This window comes from Xiphias gladius, chromosome 6 (assembly GCF_016859285.1).
Source record: "Xiphias gladius isolate SHS-SW01 ecotype Sanya breed wild chromosome 6, ASM1685928v1, whole genome shotgun sequence".
NCBI lineage: Eukaryota > Metazoa > Chordata > Actinopteri > Istiophoriformes > Xiphiidae > Xiphias > Xiphias gladius.
In genome coordinates this window covers 821,913-831,753 of record NC_053405.1, presented here as the reverse complement: position 1 = coordinate 831,753, position 9,841 = coordinate 821,913, and positions in this window count along the sequence as shown.

Sequence of the window (9,841 nt, the reverse complement as noted above, 5' to 3'; positions counted from 1 at the left end):
AAAAAGTCAGGTTTGGGAGAGGAATGCTTTGAGCATGAGGCCCACTGTGTCATTAACTTCGCAGGTGAGGCTTTGGAGAGATGGTTAAAATATGAGACAAAAAACATCTTCTCAGCCCGAGTCCACAGTTCGAGTCCCTGCAGAGGCTCTGAGTCAGGAGTCACAGGTCAGGAGCCGGACCGTGAAAATAGGACGGGACGTTGACATTATGTAATGCATGTGATTGGTTAGTCACAGTGTCACATGCAGTCCCATCAATGCCTGTCATTGTGTGTGTGTGTGTGTGTGTGTGTGTGTGAACAGAAGAAAGGCTATCAGAGCCAATCAGCAGTCACTTTGTCCCCTGAAGCTGTTTTTCAGAAGTTAAAGAGTCAGAGAACAGATTTAGCCCATAGTGTTTATTCTGGTTTAAAAATAGAAACGGGCTGGACACAAACAGTTAACTGACACATGAACTCACCCACAGGCTGCAATTAAAAACTACTGAACTGTCCTTTAAATACCAGCCACTGTCTGATCACAGAAACACAGAAAACAACGAGGCTCAGTGCTGAAGTCTGAAAGACAGTTGTTAAAAAAGATGTTATCGTGAAGGTTGATTCTAAGGTTCTGGTCTGGTTTTGTGACTGAATGTATTCATTGATTTTCTATTTTTCCGAAGGAGATAATTCACATAAGATCAAAGCAAAACAGCGCAAAACAGAAAAAGACGTCCTACTCCGTAGTACCCCCCCCAATATAAAAAAAACATTCATAACCATTAGAAGCAACAAAGCAAAACAACATATATTCATTTGTGTATTAGTTGCCATGAAGAAGCTGAGTTTCTCAATCGTGAATTACCAAACGAGTTGGGTAACTTGAAGCATCCCAGTATTTTTGGAACTCCCGAGTGAGTGGCCAGTTTCTTTCTGGCAATAAAACATTTTGCCTGTAGGATCTTGATAGTTCCAGATAATCAGGGAGCCAAGATACAAAGAATGCATTGCAAACAACATCAAATAAGACCTTCCGCATCTCCTGTCACCACCTACATTCATGAGCCACATTTTCTACACGTTTGGATGGTGATTGTTGAGTCAGGTTCAGAGTGTGGTGGCGATGTGCCTTGTGATGATTGTCTGACATTGTCCACATTGAAGTGATACAAGACATCTGGCCAAGATCATCCAAGACAGCTTATTCAAGAGGTGGTTTGTGGACTGACTGTTGTGTTGGTACATGCAAATAACGCCTCACTTGAAGGTGCTTAAAGACGTGTTTCCTCAAACATCTGGGTTTTCCCGCTCAAATAAATGTATATGAAGCCTTGATTGGTGCAGAACCTGACAAAGATGGAAAAAATGATAAATAAAAATAATGAACTTTATTCATAAAGCACTTTTCAAAACAAAGCTACAAAGTGCTTTATAAAAGATAATCAAGATTAAAAAAATCAACAATGTATAAATCAAATGTAGAGTAAAGAGAATGAAATAGGTTTAACGATAAAAACAATAAAATACAGTTGAAAAAGTGATTACAAAATGTTGATTTAGTAATGTCCACGTGACCTTTGGCCTTGCACCAGATCCTGATCCTGTTTGAATGTTGCAGTGATAAAGTGCAGAGTAGCCTCGTGTCATTAACAGTGTGATAACAAACTTAAAGTTTTCATCAGAAACCAAAACAGAAAGTTCTGCTGACGCGTCTCGTTAAACTCATCCTGACTCGTCTTTAACGCGTCCTTTTATCAAATCAGAGAGTCGTCGTGTGGATTAATGAGTTCAGTTAGCGTCCCCCATGTGTGTGTGTGTGTGTGTGTGTGTGTGCGTGTGTGTGCGTTAATCTGCTCAGACATCTGGTGTGTGTCTGCTCTGACAGCAGTGTGTTCAGACAGTTTGGCTTCTTTCACTGTTCACTGGAGGATTAAACTGGTTCGTGTCATTAAGTCTCTCAGCCGCTGAGACACTTGTTCACTTCACATCTCGAATGGATTTTTTCAAGGCTCATTAACGATCATTATTTGGGAAGTTGTTTTTAAACGCTTCAATGGGAAGGGGATAGATTTAAGATTGTCGATATTTAAAAGTTATTTATGTTTAGTCATGAAAAGTTTCCGTTTTGAAACTTAGTATAATTGAAGTTTTTCTAAGCACGGTTCCTTTACCGTGGCATCATTTTTCACAGACATGCATGAGTTATTGTGTGATTTATTTTATTTATGTACTGAGTGAAACTTTTCAGCCTCTAAAACTGGTTGACTTTAAATTAAAGAGTTGATGTCTTGATATTTGTTTACGTGTCAAAGAGTCAGCGTTTCATTTCAGTTCATCTTGAAATGAAACCCCAACTCAAGGTCCACTTACTGGCCGTCTCTGGACCCTCTTTCAACCATATCGCATGATGTTCATTAGCAGATGGAGTTTGCTCAGCTGTCGTGGAGATGAATCTGTTAACATCTGATATTTAAAGTAAAATTAAATGAAATATTTCATTTCATATCCTTTAATCTTTACTCCCCATCAGCTTCTCCAAAGTGCTCGCTGGTCTAAGAGTAAAAACAAACACTTCAACATCACAAAGTATTAACACAACAAGTCATAAAAATCTGAAGGGTCCATCCTCTGCAGAGCAGGAAGGAGATGAAGACATTTACTGAGGGTCTGACCGCTGGACCTCGACATGTCTGTCTGAGGACCGCCGCGTTGGACAGACGCGTCCCGCAGGTCAGAACCTGTCAGCGTTTGTAACCAGAGAGTCACCAAAATAAGAGTCCGGAGGGTTTTTTTTTACAGGTCAAAAACGAGAGCTGCTCTGTTAGTTGGCATGGCAACGAGGCAACATGTTTTCTCGTGTGTGTGTGTGTGTGTGTGTGTGAAGAGGAGAAACTGATGGAAACAGTAAAAACGGCAGCAGTTCTCCTCATGACTCAGCAACACCCAGACACTTTGAAGGTGTTTTTAAAGGGTTTTTTTACAGCCCCCCCCCCCAGCCCGGGTCGTCCCATGGCGGCAGGCCCCCTCCCTCCCTCCCTCCGCTGGCCTCCATCAGCAGCAACAGACTGGGGATTCCCAAATAACGCTCCATTGCCATGGGAGACGACACAGTCCGGTTGCTAATGTAACCCAACTCACACACACACACACACACACACACACACGCGGCCCTGTGTATTGCGTATCCCCTACAGTGAGAGCCAGAGGCTGCAGTCAAACATACACACAGAGTTCATTACTGTAAAAGTGACGCCGACTGACCGTTCACTAAGCCCCGCCCCCCCCTAGTTACTGTTGCCACAACTCAAACTTACCATCCCGCCCCTGCCCCCCAAACTTCCAGTGGAACCAAACAGAGTGGCGTCCATGGCCTGGATCCTACAGCCGACGCTAAATGATGACCATCAGCAGGTGTGAGACCTGCTGAGACCTCGTTCGCTCTCAGCAGTGAGTAAACTACCGGCTGCTGTTGCTCGAGGGAGGAGGGAACGAGTGGACGAGGCCGTGTTGCGGTAGAGTTGTGACGTGGTTTTCCTCATTCGGGTTTCACCTTCCCAGCTTTTCTTTAAACCATATCCTCCACGGCTCACGTGACAGCATTTCAAGCTCTGTGATTGGGTACTTCTTGCCCCAATGCACCTTTTTTTTCTCATAAAACACAAAAGTTGGACTTTCAGAAATAATGTACCAAAGCCGCGTCACTTTCCTTTCAGCTGCAAAATCCTACTTTTTCTAAAATAGTTGGGTGAGAACACTTTCACCACCGACTCCGCAGCAGTGGGGGGCGGTAGTGAGTCACTTCAACAGAACAAACAGGAAGATGACACAACAAACAAGTTGGGATGGGGGGCTCCAGATTTATCGGACCCTTTGATGAATTACGTAATTCATCGGTACAGTCGCTCGATAGCTCGTCAATACGGACCACGGCTCGTTATCAACAGAGCTAAGGTCCGGACCACCAGCCCTCGGACTGAATGCGTAGCGTAGCTGGTCATCGGCAGAGCTAAGCTACGTACTAGCAGCCACCAGGCTGAATTCTCCGCGCTCTGATTTGTTCAACAACAAACAGCACAGTTAACCCTGCTGCCGACCGCGGAATTTTTACACCGCAAGTTTGACCCCCTTAGCTTACTGCGGGCTGGGAAGCTTTGGGAGTTTTTCAGCACTGAGGAACTATGAGTGTTAGCACAGGAAGGTCTTTTATCTCCGACAACATCTCAATCTCAAGATCGGACGGTTAACAAAACTGGAATAAACAGATTCAAAGTCCAGATAAGAAGGACGCATGAAAAGGTCAGATGTCATCACCCAGACAACATATGAGGTCAAAAGAAAAACTCTTTGTCCTTTTCATCCAACTTTACTAAAAAATGTTCGTAGTTACATCCTGAGCTGTTTCCACTGCGTAAAAAGAACCTGTGTGTTCCTGGATTTAAAGGTCGTTTGAGCAGAAAACAAAATGACCCCTTTTTTAATCGGCAACTGAGATGCTTTTTCCACTTTTTTATCAGTTACTGGTCATTCTCTAAGTGACCAAATAAGGAAACAGCTTGTTGGCTCAGTGTGTGTGTGTGTGTTTTGCTTCTGGAAAGTGTGTTTTGGACGAGACAATGTTTTACTGGAAAGATCCTCACAGAGCAGAGAGGGAGGCTGAAACAAAGGCTGTTGGAGACGAGGTCAAACAACTCAGGAATGTCAGGAATGAAGTGAACATGATTCTCTGGAATTAGGACTTCCCCTAACTCTCTCTCTCTCTCTCCTTTCTATTTCTGTCTGCCTCGCTCTCCCTCTGTTTTCCCCACTGTTCATCAGACTTTCATTTCTGTTTTCTATTCCTTGATATTGATGTATTTTAGAACAACTGTCACTCTACTGTAAATGGAACACTATGTGTTAAGATAAGACCAAACAAGATCATTTGATTCCTCCCTGTTGGCTCAGTATTCATATCAGTGGTGGGAAGTAACCGTGTACATTTACTCAGGTTCTGTTTTTAAAGGTACAACTTTGAGGTCTTTGTCGGGCTTGGGCTTCCACGGACATGCTCACCCAACGTTTGGCACGATTAACTGTATAATGGGGAATGTTTTTCACCTTCAGCTGGTCTCGAGCTGCTGAAATGCATTTTTAGGTGTGTGGGGGGGTTTTGTGCTGTTTTAGCACTACACCAAAGGTCAGGCCTTTTTGCACATTCGTTGTTGCAGCTTGTCCCGGGGAGTTGCAGCTACATGAGTGTATAAACATCAGAAACGTTCCCAGTCCGACTCCTAATATAAAGATAATACATGGACAAATATATGTGGACAGTGTACTTTCGGACCGGGTGCGTTCTGCCTGGAGGCTGCAGTGTACAATGACAGTTTCTGATTCTGAACTGATCTTCCAACAGTTCGTGTTTGAGCCTTTCCCGTTTCAACAAGACCGTGTCCCCGTGCGCAAAGACAGCTCCACCGGGAAATGATTTTCCCAGTTTGGTGTGGAGGGACTTGACCTCAGCCCCCATCCAACGTCTTTGATCAGACCTGATCACCAGCATCAGTGCTGGACCTCCTCTGTCTGAGTGGGAGCAAACCTCTGCAGCAGGCTCAGCATCTGGTGGAAAGACTGAAACCAGAGGAGTTACTGAAAACTGTGGAAGAAAAAACCGTAAAGCAACAACTCCATATATGGGCAAGGATGATGACACTGTCTGGGAAACACTAGCAGCCAATTGTGGATTCAAAAGGCACGAGTCAGAGGCGTACAGAGACCTAGATCAGGCCGAGAGCGCGGGATGTGCTGCTCTGGTCCTGCACACACACACACACACACACACACACACACACACACACACAGACACACACACACACACACACACACACACAGACATGCATGCACACACACACACACACACACACACACACACACACACACACACACACACACACACACACACACACACAGACATGCATGCACACACACACACACACACGCACACACACACACACACACACACACACACACACACACGCACACTCTTCCCGCCACGACCTTTCCTCTAGTGTCTCTCCCGCCCTTTCCTGCCTCTCCATAGCTCTGTGTGTTCCTGTGAAACACCAACCTGAGGACTGTTTGTCCTGGAAAACCATCATGTCATCAGACAGGAATCCAGTGCTCTGAGCTAATATGAGAGCAGCCAACACAACTCCCAGCTGCAGCCGCCAATGACTCCTGCAGGAAGAGATGGGGAGACCACCAGACGTCCCCGAGACGTCCCCCACCCTATGACCGTAACCCTGCAGCATGAGGAATAATAACCCATGATGCAAATGCCACCACGGACACTGTCGACTTTTTCCTTTAACCAAGAACCATACACGTCTTCACTGTACTCTGTTTTTGTAGGAACTGAATGCTGGGAAACAGAGAATCAGATCAGAGCATCAGTCTGTGAGACACGAGATGGAAATCTCATCACCATTTATGGTGTATTGAAAGCAGGCGGGACCTATTTTACCTCCGTGCTTGTTTACGCTGATTAGTCATGTGAACTGGAAGCTTGGTGCAGTTTAACCAGCATTAAAATACATGTCATTGACCAGCATCGAACCATCCTGACAGATCACTTTTAACCTGGATGTCTAAACACCTTGTGACTTGTAAATCACCAGATCAGTGCAGACTGGCTGCTGTTTGCCAGAGCAGGGGCAGGAGCCGCCACGCATGTTGACTGTGAGGTGTACAGCACATAATATCAGAGGTCCGAGTGGCTCAACCGTGCTCCGGAGTGTTGTGCAGAAGCTTCAGCTCATTTCACTTTTCAAACTGTTGGTAGACAGACATGAAGGACAAGGAGGTTGCAGGTTTCAGTTACAGTTTGTTTACAAGGCGGAGAGAAAAAGAGAGACGGCAAAGGGAGAGCGGCGGGAAGACGGAGAGAAAGAGAGGGAGAGGATTTCCTCTTAAAGGCTGGAAATATGAAGGAGAAAGGGGGGAGGAGGGAGGAGAGGGAGGGTTCGAAAAGTTTCAGACTGTCGCGCAGAGACATTCCTGCACTGATGCAACAAGCTGCAAAACTGGAGGAGACGCTTCAACAGTTAGTCTGTTCGTTCATCTGTGGCCTCGTGGGAAATGTAGTGCGGACCATATAATCTATCCGGGCAATTCAAATTGCTGTGCATAACGTACTCAAAACATTAAAAAGGAAATACAGTCATAAAACTTTAAAATACAAAAGCAAATGGACAGAAAAAATGATTAATGAAGAGGACAGTGTTAAACTTTCTGCTGCGACCCAGTGTTAACAGTGAAAGTTCAGTAGGAGTTGATTAGTAAAATATAGTTAAAGTTCCTCCATGTTTTTTCATTTTTTTAGTTTATTTTTTTGTTTGGATGAGTGCACCCAGAATGTCTGCAGAGAGCTGAAGCACAAGTCTTCACGGGTCTAAAACCACAAGTGTCGCTTGAGAAATATGCAGATAAATTTACAACCCTCCATGTCCTAATGCATGGGTATAAGTATATCACCAAAAAGGGCCACTTAACATCAGCAATCCAGTGCCACCGGGGTCTATGCTTGGTCCATTTCTGTTTACATTCTACATACAAGACATTATTGTTTCCTAATCAGTACTTCATTGTGTATTTCTATGCAGATGATACGGTTTTATCCACCACTGTGTCTGACTGTGCTGCAGACACCATCATGACAGCAGACAGTCATTCGTATTCAACATTTAACTCAAAACTTAAAAATCAAACTATACCTCCTGTAGAGAATTAAAGGCTGTTTGCGTTTTAAGTCTTTAAAACTATTGTTCAGTCGACTTTAATATCTGCACTTGATCAGATAGATAGATAAAAAGTCCAGGTGAGCAGTTTGTTCTTTACAAAGAAAAGGTGTTCAGTCAGAGGAGAATCTACCTCACACTTCTTCTTCCATTTAAACCTTGTAACTATGATACACGGTTCAGTAACTTCTTAACCTCTGATGTCCCACATGTAATCTCTAATCTTGGCTCTGCGACTTTTAAATGAACTGCGTTCAAGGTAGATTTGCTCATTCACCTTATTAATTTTATTTGATTTATTATCTGGTGTTTTTTTGTGACTTTTGTAATGGTTTTTATTAATTCACCAAGACGGCCTGATTAAACAAAGTTTGTGTGCAGTAAATTGCGGGTTGCATTTCACAGATCTGGTGAAGTGGGTATCCATATCCATCCACCCAAACTCAATATGCATGACTTGAGCTCCAAATAATCAGAGCTGATCCAGAAAAGACCGTTTTTTCCCCGGCACTTCACAGTTCACACTCCCCGTCTGCCATTTATGATAATGATGAAGCAGCATCTGCAGATGAGAGGCGGTCGGCTCGGATCAACTCTATTAGACATGCTGACACACAGACCTGAGACCTGCTCCAGTACAACCCCACCAGACCTAATTAGTTCACTACTAACTTGATTGGTTCACCTTTAACCAGTCCAGTCAACAGTGATTAATAACCTATGAATAAAAACCTGTCTCTCTCTCAGTCTAAACATCTTAAATCTTTTTCTTCTGTCATTATTTCAATTTAATGTCTGTAGAAGAAAATAAGAAGCTCAGTGCAGGGAATGTGAAAGGAAAGAAATTGTGAATAGGACAGAAACACAGTAAGAAGTAAAGGTGAGGAGGTTGTTTGAGTTTAAATTGAAAAACTCCGGTCAACACTTTTACTGTTAATTGGGAGTTTCCCAGCGTAGATGAAAGTGTAATTAAAGGAAGAGTTTTATTGTTTAATTGAGCAACCATTAATTAACCCGAACCAAATTCTTTTTGCTAAATCAAGCTGTTTTGTAGCCTTAGCGGTAAAATTTGCCCCTAGCTGACCCGAAACAAGCTATTCTAGCTGTTAGCCTGAGCTTTTAGCTAACCTCACTCAAACTGTTTCAGCGGCTAAACTGAGCTAAATCATTGATTTCATGAAGGAATGTGTTTTATGGTGTATATAAGATACAGTTTCCGTCCACGTGATCTACCACATGGACGAGACAACTGTCCTGTCTTGTCTTGTGACATCGGCCGAGCGAGGAGAGACTATTACACTGATTTGTGCTGTCGATGCATCAGGAAATGCTGCTCCACCGCTGTTCATTTTTGACCCTACCTTGGGGCAACTGTTTTTGAGGGGTCATTGTTCTAAAACCCTAATAAATAGATAACTCGTTTTAGTAAATGTAGTAACTATTATTTGAAACATATACACTTTTCTTTTGCAGTAAAATCATCGAATGTAAAATGTGACTCGGGTTTATTCATTTTCATTTTATCCATATCACCCCCTTGTTCAAGGGGAACAGAAACAAAATCACATTTATGGCCCACAACAGACCTATGTTTAACTGGTCGCACTGGTCATGTCTCACTCAGCTTCCAGGGTCTTTTTTTCTTTATTTTTCATATGTTGCAGTACTTCCTCTGTTCTTTTTATGTTTGCTCACCTCTCCTCTCGTTTCAGATCCCCACTTCCTGCCCTTGTGTGTTTCCTGCCACTGTGATTGTCTGCCCCTCCCTGATTGGTTTCACCTGTGTCTCATTGTCTTCTCCTTCCTCGTGTATTTAGTCTCTGCGGTCCCCCTCCATGGTGCCAGTTCGTCTTTGTCCCTTCAGTCGAGTGTTCCAGCATTTTCCTGGTTTTGGATTAGTTTCTCTCCTTTTTTGACCTCCCCTCTGCCGTGCGCTGTTTTGGTTTTGTTTGCCTGATCTGCACCGAACCTTTTGCCAAGTGAAGACCTTGATTTTTTTTTAAAACTTGAACTGTCTATTGATCTGTGCATTTGAGTCCTTATTCCTATGGTTTTTAAGTTCTGATAGAGCTCCTCATGTCGGAGGTCTGC